This window comes from Physella acuta, unplaced genomic scaffold (assembly GCF_028476545.2).
Source record: "Physella acuta isolate Inbredline_101_S28 unplaced genomic scaffold, ASM2847654v3 ptg002336l, whole genome shotgun sequence".
In the NCBI taxonomy this organism is placed as follows: Eukaryota; Metazoa; Mollusca; class Gastropoda; family Physidae; genus Physella; species Physella acuta.
In genome coordinates, this window is record NW_026733830.1 from 376 (window position 1) to 13902 (window position 13527).

The window sequence follows — 13527 nt, forward strand, 5'->3', positions numbered from 1 at the left end:
TTATTTTTTATTTTCTGTATTTTGAAAAAAAAAAAAGTATATATATGATAATAAAAAAAAAAAAGTTCAGAGTATTTAATTGTTGTTTTGTCTTGTTAAAGAGAATGTATGTTGTGCAGAAGTGTAACCAACTCATTTTCAAGCCAGGCCTAGCAAAAGACAAAACCAAAAGAATCATATGATATGATGGTAGTAGGAAAAAAGTATATCAGTGAACAAATGGTGGCAGATGCATGCCTTAGCAATCTGACATGGTAGCTTTAATGAAAGAAAAACAAAAATAATAAAAACACCAAAAGCCACACTCACACAGTTATGTTCAACATATATAATGAAGACAGAAAAAAAACCAACCCACCAGAATGGATGTATTGTAATGAAAATGGCAGTTAGCACTGGTGATAAGAATCAAAGTGTTGGCTAATAATTCCTATTACAACAGCCAGCCTTATAATCTGAATTAAAACTATTAAATCCCATTCATCCCTTGGATCTATGCCAAACAACACACAATAAATGATATGCATAGAGGTGTGCTGATGCCCTGTGTGAGATGCAGAATGAAATATGTTTTTAAAAAAAAGGAGCCACCCAGTAATAAGTATGTGGCCTTTTTATGTCTAGTTTAAAGGATAGAATTAGCATGAAATGTGTTAAGAGAATAGTGTGTGCAGTTGTTGGGATAGGCATATTACTATGTAGGCCTATGTATGTATGTATATCTATCTCTACTTATTAAAGAAAAGAATGACTAAACAAAAAAAAAAAACTGTAACATGGCAGCTACACAGAGTGGGTGGGTGGATGAGGGAGGGAGGGAAAACTCGTTCAATGTAAACCAAACCGAGCTAATTGGGAATGGGTGGAGGCCCTGAAAAGGGCCGAGTAGTAGAGCCACAACAAGCAAGCCAGGTGGTTGTTTGCTGTTGTGTTTATTTGCTGGTGGTGTACTTGGTGACAGCCTTGGTGCCTTCACTGACGGCGTGTTTGGCCAGCTCACCGGGCAGGAGGAGACGGACAGCGGTCTGGATCTCCCTGGAGGTGATGGTGCTGCGCTTGTTGTAGTGGGCAAGACGGCTGGCTTCAGCTGAAATGCGCTCAAAGATGTCGTTGACGAAGGAGTTCATGATGGACATGGCCTTGGAGGAAATGCCAGTGTCAGGGTGCACCTGCTTCAAGACTTTGTAAATGTAGATGCTGTAGCTTTCCTTTCTCCTCCTCTTCTTTTTCTTGTCACCGGTGCGTACGGCTTTAGCCTTACCGGCCTTCTTGGCTCCCTTGGAAGAAACTTTAGGTGGCATGTTGTTTTCTTTTCAATGGCTTGAACAGAAATGAGGCGAACCGACCGCCGGCCGCCCTTTTATATGAAACGGCGAGGAAATTTGGAGAGTACGAGTACGAGTACGAACGCCAAGCCGCTGCGCAGCCAATCAGAACGCTCGCTTGGTGACGAACGGATTTCCTCGCCGTTTCGTATAAAAGGGCCGATCTCGCCGTTAAGTCTTCATTCATCGCCTGCAGCCGTATCGCTGTTAGTCGCTGTATTTCTTCTCGCTCCTAACCAACTCACAATGTCCGGACGTGGTAAAGGCGGTAAAGTCAAGGGAAAGTCCAAGTCTCGCTCCTCCAGGGCAGGCCTTCAATTCCCAGTCGGACGTATTCATCGTCTGTTGAGGAAAGGAAACTATGCTGAGCGTGTCGGTGCTGGTGCCCCAGTCTACCTAGCCGCCGTCCTCGAGTATTTGGCCGCTGAAGTGCTCGAGTTGGCCGGCAACGCTGCCAGAGACAACAAGAAGACAAGAATCATTCCTCGTCACCTCCAGCTGGCCATCCGTAACGACGAAGAGTTGAACAAACTTTTGTCGGGTGTCACCATCGCCCAGGGTGGTGTCCTCCCCAACATCCAGGCCGTGCTTCTGCCCAAGAAGTCACAGAAGACACCCGGTGGCAAGAGCTAAACAGTGTCACCCTGCTGCCCACTGTCCACCTAGCCTACTACTGTCCTTTTCAGGACAACCAAAGTTTACCCAATTAGCTTTCGTTGTGTGTCAATGAACAAAAATCGAGTTTTCCTACCCTACCCTACCCTACCCTACTTGTTTCAAACTTTATTAATAACGTATCAACATGTCAATCACTAGCAGTATGAGATCATTATTATAGATGTATAATACTTACACTGGTTTACACGAGCAGAACAGGGAGGGGGCGGTCATATTAATAGTAGTAACTGGACATATTTTAGGGGTATTCGTTCATAGATACAAATGAAAATAGAATCTATTTTTCTTTAAATGTGCTCCGTTTAACCCCTGTCTACAACAAATAAGGGTGGTCGTTATTTTAAAATTCTATTCTTTAACCTACCGCTAGTCTACCCTTTTTATTTTATATCTTCTTCTTTTTAAAACCAAATATGTTTTTATTAATCCTTCCCCCTCATTTATTTACACACTGTGTAAATACCGCCGATCGGGCGGTCGAATCGGGTCAGAATATCTACCTAGGTCTATAGACTAGGTCTAGATCTAAATTGTTTCAGGCAGTCTATGTTGGGTTCTTTTCTAATCACTCACACACACATTCATAATTCATTGAAGACGACAGAAGCAAACACACCGGATTCCATTGACAAGCGGCACAACCAAGGATTTCATTTGAACGAAGAATATTTTGTGTTATCGGCCCTGTCTGCTATTAATAGATCGCTCGGCTGGATACCGTGTCTAAAAATAATCTGCTATGTCGACGCTGTCTCAACGTTGTGTGGCTGCTACTGGCCAATCAGCGTCGTTAAACTCGTACTCGTCCAATGGGAGAGCTTCGTTGCGCTAAGGGTTTGGCGGACGGTTATAAAAGGGCCAGCAGCGCTGAGCTGCCGCATTTCCTTAACAGTCAGTTAAGATCATTCAAAAAAAAAAAGATGGCTCGTACCAAACAAACCGCCCGAAAATCTACTGGAGGCAAAGCCCCACGTAAACAGCTGGCCACCAAAGCCGCCAGAAAGTCAGCACCAGCCACCGGCGGTGTTAAGAAGCCCCATCGTTACAGGCCTGGAACCGTCGCCCTGAGAGAAATCCGTCGTTACCAGAAGAGCACTGAGCTGCTCATTCGCAAGCTGCCATTCCAGCGCCTGGTCAGAGAAATCGCCCAGGACTTCAAGACTGACCTTCGCTTCCAGAGCTCCGCTGTCATGGCCCTGCAGGAGGCTAGCGAGGCTTACCTCGTCGGTCTGTTTGAAGACACCAACCTGTGCGCCATCCACGCCAAGCGTGTCACCATCATGCCCAAGGACATCCAGCTAGCCAGACGTATCCGTGGTGAGCGTGCTTAAGAGGTTTCTTTTAAGCCCAAACCACCACCCCCTGTCCTCAACCAAGGTCCTTTTTAGGACCACCTGACAACGTTCAGATTAGCAGTGAAGGTCCCCCACCTCACGAGTTTCCACCCACCCACCCACTACACCCCCTGCCCATGTCTGCCACTCTACTACTACTACTACTACTACATCTATTAGTATTATTCTGGGGGATGCGGGAAATAGGTTCTATTCATTTATCTCTTTAATTCAACTCACACATCACATTGCTATTTGAATTCGTGTATGCATGCTGTTGATATTGTTTTATTTATCTCAAATGTGAAGAAAGGAGAGAATAAATTTTATATTTTTCTTTCACCCACCCACCACCCTATCCATTGCTTTTTAAAATATATATATAAAAAAAAAAAAAGAAAAACCCTTTAGGGTTAGAGCTAGATATCTAGATCTTAATCGGAGAGCAGAAATTATTCTTAACGACTACACGCCATAGATTATTTAATTATTAGAAGCCTAACTAACCTATTCGTTTCACGATGTAAACAAACCACTGCGAGTACGGAGCGGAGTACGAGAATATTATTTCGTTCGTACTCGACCAATCAGCGTTCGAGATTCTCTCGTACTCGCATAATGAGCTCGCTCGTACTCGCATAATTAGGTGTAGGGAAATATTTCAGTTTTATTCGCACAAAACGGTGAAAATAACGTCTAATATCATATTTTAACATGACAAACGTGGATCTTTTCTATGCCTACACGTGTGGGCAATGAAACTCTTTATTTTTTATCCAAGGGTCGCATAGCAGAATAGGTGAAAAAATGACTTTGAAAACGACACCGTTAGCCGACAAGCCAGCAACATTCCAGTCGACACGGCAAGCTGCTTTTTCATTGGCTGGCTCATTCGCCGACCGCTTTTGGTTGGGCGGTGTCCGCCATATTGAACGAACTCGAGCCCAGGACCGTATATAAGGAGCGAGTTTCTCTGCAGACGGCGTTTTTCGAACACTCCTTCATCAACAAAGAAGAAAAATTCAATATGTCTGGCCGAGGCAAAGGTGGTAAGGGACTCGGCAAAGGAGGCGCCAAGCGTCACAGGAAGGTGTTGCGTGATAACATCCAAGGTATCACCAAGCCAGCCATCCGTCGTCTTGCTCGCAGAGGTGGTGTCAAACGTATCTCTGGTCTGATCTACGAAGAAACCAGAGGTGTCCTCAAGGTGTTCCTTGAAAATGTCATCCGTGATGCCGTCACCTACACTGAGCACGCCAAGAGGAAGACCGTCACTGCTATGGATGTCGTCTATGCTCTGAAACGTCAAGGTCGCACCCTGTACGGCTTCGGCGGTTAAACTCAACCCAGGACCACCCATTTGTTCTACCCATCCGGCCCTTATTAGGGCCACCCATACGTTTCCGAATTAGCTCGAGTGGTTGTAACCCCTACACGAATGTTTTCCATACCTACCCCTTATTTAACTTACTGAGTTACTTCTAATTATTAGGTTGTAGCCTACTTAGTTTATTTATTTAATTTGGGCAGAGTGGTCATCTTTCCTTTGTTGGTTTTTAAGGGGTTTGTTTCCATGGGTGGGTAGGATCGAGGTAGCCTACCGTGAAGGCACAAAAGAAACAAACAAAAAATATTTCGATATTACAAAAGTGTTCACAGGTATGTGGTGAACTTAGGAAAGAGTGCAGGTGGTAAGAATAGGTGTCCAGTGGGGCAAAAAATAAAAGACAAAAGATGAAAAAAAGTCTACAACACGTGGTGTTCCCAAGCGGTCACCCATCTAAGTACTAACCACGCCCGACGTTGCTTGACTGCGGTGATCGGACGAGAACCGGTATTTTCAACGTGGTATGGCCGTAGACATCTGTGTGAGAAAATTGGGGCTTATAAATATACTCAAACGAAATCAGCAGTTATTCGTCCTTTTCTGGCTACAATAATGATTTCACTGCTTTCCTCATATTATTTCAATAATAAAAAACGCCCTAAATCTCCACAAAAGCGAAACATTGTTTTAATATCGAATACTATGTGCCTTTTTTTCCCTCTACAGCCATTGGTCGCTATTTTTAACCTGAGGCGGTAACCACCGGTAGACTTCCCTGAGCTACTAATTTTCGAGCATCGCGCGTTGTAAAATACAAAATAAATACATTTTCCCCATTTTCCTTGACTAAAATCAGAAAACCAGGTGCCCCCTGCATCCGACCTGTCCTTTAACTATCGCTTTCATGTGAAATGATCTATCGGAAAGGCGATACTTTAACTTTTTTGGGTCTCCCGCTCACTCACTCCTTCCGAAACATTCTGCACGAATTCATTCAATTTTAATCCAACTCATCACATAGATCTAGATCTAGCCGCCTACAAGTCTACTAATTTAATGTTTGAGAAATAGTTCAATGCTTTTCATTTATTAATTATTCTTTTAACCTTTTCCCACGACAACTGGCACATTTATTTTCAGTCTATTAATATTCTGGCTTCATTTTAAAACACGCAACTAGGCGACGATCTAGAATTCTAGATCTAACGCTCTAGCTTAACTAAAATAATATAAACAGGAGGGTAGATCTATTCAAAATACTGTTTCAAAAATTACAATAATAATTTCACGGTGAAAAAAAAAAGGCAGGCGATCCATGGTTAATTAAATGCTAATTAAGGATGTTGCTTAAAAGGTTAGGTTGGCCTGGGACGCCAGTATTTCTCTAGAGTCTAGATCTAGAATTTCTAGATTCTGTAGGAATGAGTAGCCTAGGTATTAATAATTAAATGCATTAGTAATTATTAGTAAATAACATAAGATTTAGTTCAGTAAAAACTAATAGATCTAGATTTTAGGTCCAATGTTGGCTATCAGACTTGATGCTTGATTGTAATGATTATTAGGTTTGAGCAATTAATTTTTTTAAACATTTTTTTTAATTATTAGTATTAGTGATAAGTCATCATTAGTGGGAGTAAATTTACTTCTTTCCAGTCTGGTTCTGGGTTTCCTTGTAGCCTATATAATCTAGATCTAGTTGGTGATAATATTAATAAATATTGTTTCCCATTTTAAATACTCAGGCGGTTTGTTTGAAAGTCTGACCGCAGCTCCATATTCATTGACTGTCGAAGCAGCGCATAAAATGAATTAGCTTATATCCAGGGCTGGCCTGGTCTGCCTGTTATTGTGACTGAATTGTCCTACAGACAAGACCTGAAGAAGCCCTCGTTAAGTAATAAGTGTACAGCTTGCTTTTAGCCTGGCGCGGGGATCTTTCACCGGCCACTTTAACATTCTGCGACAGGGCAGGCCTTTACTTTAAGCTTTAATCTTAGCTGGTTCCGCTTTAACACAGGGTATTCTTTTGTCTTTAAGTATACCGCTTTCTTTCATCAGCCTGGAACCCTGTGTCTGCTACCGGTATCTCATCCGGCAGGGCAAAACAATTTCCAGTTTTTAAATTAAGCTGATGTCATTTTTAATACCAATGATTAGGATTTTGGCACAATGCTTATTTTTCTATATACACAAGATGAATTTCACATCATTTTCTGATTTCAGTTTAAGTTTGAAAGCATGTAAAATGTCAATTTGTCCTGCTATGTGATTTTTCTTCATTTATTTTTTGCTAGCCCATGGCATCACATTATGAAGACTCTACTAATATCTTTAGGCTGGGGCCAGTACCTTAACCGACTGTCGTCAAATGAAAAAACTGACAGAAGAGCGCAATTTAATACACACAACAGATATATATGTATCCGAACAAACAAATAAATATATTTGAACATATATACATACCTTTATATACGCACACTGATATATACATATATTTACATAATAAATACATTATATATGAATATATCTATATATATAACTTATTTATTTATACATATATATATATATATATATACTTATATATATATATATATATATATATATATATATATATATATATATATATATATATGTATTATGAATATATATATTAATTCTTATATAATATATATTTGTAAATATAAATTATATATATGTGTGTATATATATATCCTTCTGTTTGCTGGGGTAGAAGAAAAAAACTTATAATTATAATATTCTGAAGGATATTATTTTACTTGAGCGTCTTTCGTCTACACTCAAATATATATATTTGAATATACATTCAAATATATATTCAATGAATATACATTTAGACACACATGTAAATATATATATATATATATACACAAAACATGCATATATATACATACGTATATATAGACATATATACAATATTCGTCTATGTATATATATTCAATATTTTTACATTATAAATAAATATATATATAAAAATATATATATATATATATATATATATATATATTTAAAAAAATATATACATATATGAAATACTTTTTACACATATTTATTTATGCTTCTATAATATATGGAAGGATATTAATTTACTCAAGCGTCTGCCTTGGGTGTTTATATAAAAAGAGAAGGGTTGAACTAATGAGAGGAATAAAAAAAATCTTTATATTCAATCTAATTTATTTATATTGTATATGTTATAGACTGGCATACATTTTTTTCTCTCTGGTTTATGTGAAAGGAGCTTGCAGGGATTCAAATTATTATTTTTTGCATTGAAATTCATTCTTTATTAATCACAGCTATGTTGCAGGCATATAAATACTTCCCTTTGGGCTCAAGTTGCTTTGAAAGAATCCTTGTCAGTATAGAACTAGTACCAGGACCATAAATGTATGCCCCAGGGCAAATGTTAAGAAAACCTCATCATTTTACAACTCCAACTGACCAGGGGCTTAAGAAATGATGCTTCTGCGCAAACTTTCTCGTCAGCCGGTAAGAGATCAACCTCCTTTTGATTGTTTAAATTTAATCTGTGCTGAAATCATTGTGCAGGCTGGCAAAGAAAACCATGAACTTCTTGAAAGCTGTGTACTTGAGCTCATGTTATTTTTTATTTTCTGTATTTTGAAAAAAAAAAAAGTATATATATGATAATAAAAAAAAAAAGTTCAGAGTATTTAATTGTTGTTTTGTCTTGTTAAAGAGAATGTATGTTGTGCAGAAGTGTAACCAACTCATTTTCAAGCCAGGCCTAGCAAAAGACAAAACCAAAAGAATCATATGATATGATGGTAGTAGGAAAAAAGTATATCAGTGAACAAATGGTGGCAGATGCATGCCTTAGCAATCTGACATGGTAGCTTTAATGAAAGAAAAACAAAAATAATAAAAACACCAAAAGCCACACTCACACAGTTATGTTCAACATATATAATGAAGACAGAAAAAAACCAACCCACCAGAATGGATGTATTGTAATGAAAATGGCAGTTAGCACTGGTGATAAGAATCAAAGTGTTGGCTAATAATTCCTATTACAACAGCCAGCCTTATAATCTGAATTAAAACTATTAAATCCCATTCATCCCTTGGATCTATGCCAAACAACACACAATAAATGATATGCATAGAGGTGTGCTGATGCCCTGTGTGAGATGCAGAATGAAATAGTGTTTTTAAAAAAAAGGAGCCACCCAGTAATAAGTATGTGGCCTTTTTATGTCTAGTTTAAAGGATAGAATTAGCATGAAATGTGTTAAGAGAATAGTGTGTGCAGTTGTTGGGATAGGCATATTACTATGTAGGCCTATGTATGTATGTATATCTATCTCTACTTATTAAAGAAAAGAATGACTAAACAAAAAAAAAAAACTGTAACATGGCAGCTACACAGAGTGGGTGGGTGGATGAGGGAGGGAGGGAAAACTCGTTCAATGTAAACCAAACCGAGCTAATTGGGAATGGGTGGAGGCCCTGAAAAGGGCCGAGTAGTAGAGCCACAACAAGCAAGCCAGGTGGTTGTTTGCTGTTGTGTTTATTTGCTGGTGGTGTACTTGGTGACAGCCTTGGTGCCTTCACTGACGGCGTGTTTGGCCAGCTCACCGGGCAGGAGGAGACGGACAGCGGTCTGGATCTCCCTGGAGGTGATGGTGCTGCGCTTGTTGTAGTGGGCAAGACGGCTGGCTTCAGCTGAAATGCGCTCAAAGATGTCGTTGACGAAGGAGTTCATGATGGACATGGCCTTGGAGGAAATGCCAGTGTCAGGGTGCACCTGCTTCAAGACTTTGTAAATGTAGATGCTGTAGCTTTCCTTTCTCCTCCTCTTCTTTTTCTTGTCACCGGTGCGTACGGCTTTAGCCTTACCGGCCTTCTTGGCTCCCTTGGAAGAAACTTTAGGTGGCATGTTGTTTTCTTTTCAATGGCTTGAACAGAAATGAGGCGAACCGACCGCCGGCCGCCCTTTTATATGAAACGGCGAGGAAATTTGGAGAGTACGAGTACGAGTACGAACGCCAAGCCGCTGCGCAGCCAATCAGAACGCTCGCTTGGTGACGAACGGATTTCCTCGCCGTTTCGTATAAAAGGGCCGATCTCGCCGTTAAGTCTTCATTCATCGCCTGCAGCCGTATCGCTGTTAGTCGCTGTATTTCTTCTCGCTCCTAACCAACTCACAATGTCCGGACGTGGTAAAGGCGGTAAAGTCAAGGGAAAGTCCAAGTCTCGCTCCTCCAGGGCAGGCCTTCAATTCCCAGTCGGACGTATTCATCGTCTGTTGAGGAAAGGAAACTATGCTGAGCGTGTCGGTGCTGGTGCCCCAGTCTACCTAGCCGCCGTCCTCGAGTATTTGGCCGCTGAAGTGCTCGAGTTGGCCGGCAACGCTGCCAGAGACAACAAGAAGACAAGAATCATTCCTCGTCACCTCCAGCTGGCCATCCGTAACGACGAAGAGTTGAACAAACTTTTGTCGGGTGTCACCATCGCCCAGGGTGGTGTCCTCCCCAACATCCAGGCCGTGCTTCTGCCCAAGAAGTCACAGAAGACACCCGGTGGCAAGAGCTAAACAGTGTCACCCTGCTGCCCACTGTCCACCTAGCCTACTACTGTCCTTTTCAGGACAACCAAAGTTTACCCAATTAGCTTTCGTTGTGTGTCAATGAACAAAAATCGAGTTTTCCTACCCTACCCTACCCTACCCTACTTGTTTCAAACTTTATTAATAACGTATCAACATGTCAATCACTAGCAGTATGAGATCATTATTATAGATGTATAATACTTACACTGGTTTACACGAGCAGAACAGGGAGGGGGCGGTCATATTAATAGTAGTAACTGGACATATTTTAGGGGTATTCGTTCATAGATACAAATGAAAATAGAATCTATTTTTCTTTAAATGTGCTCCGTTTAACCCCTGTCTACAACAAATAAGGGTGGTCGTTATTTTAAAATTCTATTCTTTAACCTACCGCTAGTCTACCCTTTTTATTTTATATCTTCTTCTTTTTAAAACCAAATATGTTTTTATTAATCCTTCCCCCTCATTTATTTACACACTGTGTAAATACCGCCGATCGGGCGGTCGAATCGGGTCAGAATATCTACCTAGGTCTATAGACTAGGTCTAGATCTAAATTGTTTCAGGCAGTCTATGTTGGGTTCTTTTCTAATCACTCACACACACATTCATAATTCATTGAAGACGACAGAAGCAAACACACCGGATTCCATTGACAAGCGGCACAACCAAGGATTTCATTTGAACGAAGAATATTTTGTGTTATCGGCCCTGTCTGCTATTAATAGATCGCTCGGCTGGATACCGTGTCTAAAAATAATCTGCTATGTCGACGCTGTCTCAACGTTGTGTGGCTGCTACTGGCCAATCAGCGTCGTTAAACTCGTACTCGTCCAATGGGAGAGCTTCGTTGCGCTAAGGGTTTGGCGGACGGTTATAAAAGGGCCAGCAGCGCTGAGCTGCCGCATTTCCTTAACAGTCAGTTAAGATCATTCAAAAAAAAAAAGATGGCTCGTACCAAACAAACCGCCCGAAAATCTACTGGAGGCAAAGCCCCACGTAAACAGCTGGCCACCAAAGCCGCCAGAAAGTCAGCACCAGCCACCGGCGGTGTTAAGAAGCCCCATCGTTACAGGCCTGGAACCGTCGCCCTGAGAGAAATCCGTCGTTACCAGAAGAGCACTGAGCTGCTCATTCGCAAGCTGCCATTCCAGCGCCTGGTCAGAGAAATCGCCCAGGACTTCAAGACTGACCTTCGCTTCCAGAGCTCCGCTGTCATGGCCCTGCAGGAGGCTAGCGAGGCTTACCTCGTCGGTCTGTTTGAAGACACCAACCTGTGCGCCATCCACGCCAAGCGTGTCACCATCATGCCCAAGGACATCCAGCTAGCCAGACGTATCCGTGGTGAGCGTGCTTAAGAGGTTTCTTTTAAGCCCAAACCACCACCCCCTGTCCTCAACCAAGGTCCTTTTTAGGACCACCTGACAACGTTCAGATTAGCAGTGAAGGTCCCCCACCTCACGAGTTTCCACCCACCCACCCACTACACCCCCTGCCCATGTCTGCCACTCTACTACTACTACTACTACTACATCTATTAGTATTATTCTGGGGGATGCGGGAAATAGGTTCTATTCATTTATCTCTTTAATTCAACTCACACATCACATTGCTATTTGAATTCGTGTATGCATGCTGTTGATATTGTTTTATTTATCTCAAATGTGAAGAAAGGAGAGAATAAATTTTATATTTTTCTTTCACCCACCCACCACCCTATCCATTGCTTTTTAAAATATATATATAAAAAAAAAAAAAGAAAAACCCTTTAGGGTTAGAGCTAGATATCTAGATCTTAATCGGAGAGCAGAAATTATTCTTAACGACTACACGCCATAGATTATTTAATTATTAGAAGCCTAACTAACCTATTCGTTTCACGATGTAAACAAACCACTGCGAGTACGGAGCGGAGTACGAGAATATTATTTCGTTCGTACTCGACCAATCAGCGTTCGAGATTCTCTCGTACTCGCATAATGAGCTCGCTCGTACTCGCATAATTAGGTGTAGGGAAATATTTCAGTTTTATTCGCACAAAACGGTGAAAATAACGTCTAATATCATATTTTAACATGACAAACGTGGATCTTTTCTATGCCTACACGTGTGGGCAATGAAACTCTTTATTTTTTATCCAAGGGTCGCATAGCAGAATAGGTGAAAAAATGACTTTGAAAACGACACCGTTAGCCGACAAGCCAGCAACATTCCAGTCGACACGGCAAGCTGCTTTTTCATTGGCTGGCTCATTCGCCGACCGCTTTTGGTTGGGCGGTGTCCGCCATATTGAACGAACTCGAGCCCAGGACCGTATATAAGGAGCGAGTTTCTCTGCAGACGGCGTTTTTCGAACACTCCTTCATCAACAAAGAAGAAAAATTCAATATGTCTGGCCGAGGCAAAGGTGGTAAGGGACTCGGCAAAGGAGGCGCCAAGCGTCACAGGAAGGTGTTGCGTGATAACATCCAAGGTATCACCAAGCCAGCCATCCGTCGTCTTGCTCGCAGAGGTGGTGTCAAACGTATCTCTGGTCTGATCTACGAAGAAACCAGAGGTGTCCTCAAGGTGTTCCTTGAAAATGTCATCCGTGATGCCGTCACCTACACTGAGCACGCCAAGAGGAAGACCGTCACTGCTATGGATGTCGTCTATGCTCTGAAACGTCAAGGTCGCACCCTGTACGGCTTCGGCGGTTAAACTCAACCCAGGACCACCCATTTGTTCTACCCATCCGGCCCTTATTAGGGCCACCCATACGTTTCCGAATTAGCTCGAGTGGTTGTAACCCCTACACGAATGTTTTCCATACCTACCCCTTATTTAACTTACTGAGTTACTTCTAATTATTAGGTTGTAGCCTACTTAGTTTATTTATTTAATTTGGGCAGAGTGGTCATCTTTCCTTTGTTGGTTTTTAAGGGGTTTGTTTCCATGGGTGGGTAGGATCGAGGTAGCCTACCGTGAAGGCACAAAAGAAACAAACAAAAAATATTTCGATATTACAAAAGTGTTCACAGGTATGTGGTGAACTTAGGAAAGAGTGCAGGTGGTAAGAATAGGTGTCCAGTGGGGCAAAAAATAAAAGACAAAAGATGAAAAAAAGTCTACAACACGTGGTGTTCCCAAGCGGTCACCCATCTAAGTACTAACCACGCCCGACGTTGCTTGACTGCGGTGATCGGACGAGAACCGGTATTTTCAACGTGGTATGGCCGTAGACATCTGTGTGAGAAAATTGGGGCTTATAAATATACTCAAACG

General features: G+C 41.4%; 2 non-coding genes across 2 annotated transcripts; both read right to left on the reverse strand.

The window, feature by feature from the left end:
- Positions 1 to 5080: 5080 nt before the first annotated feature.
- On the reverse strand, positions 5081 to 5199 carry LOC131932980 (5S ribosomal RNA). The gene has a single exon (XR_009384778.1). It is a non-coding gene; the product is annotated as a 5S ribosomal RNA (ribosomal RNA).
- Positions 5200 to 13367: 8168 nt separating this feature from the next.
- Positions 13368 to 13486, reverse strand: LOC131932984 (5S ribosomal RNA). Its single transcript, XR_009384782.1, has one exon. It is a non-coding gene; the product is annotated as a 5S ribosomal RNA (ribosomal RNA).
- Between the last annotated feature and the right edge of the window lie 41 nt (positions 13487 to 13527).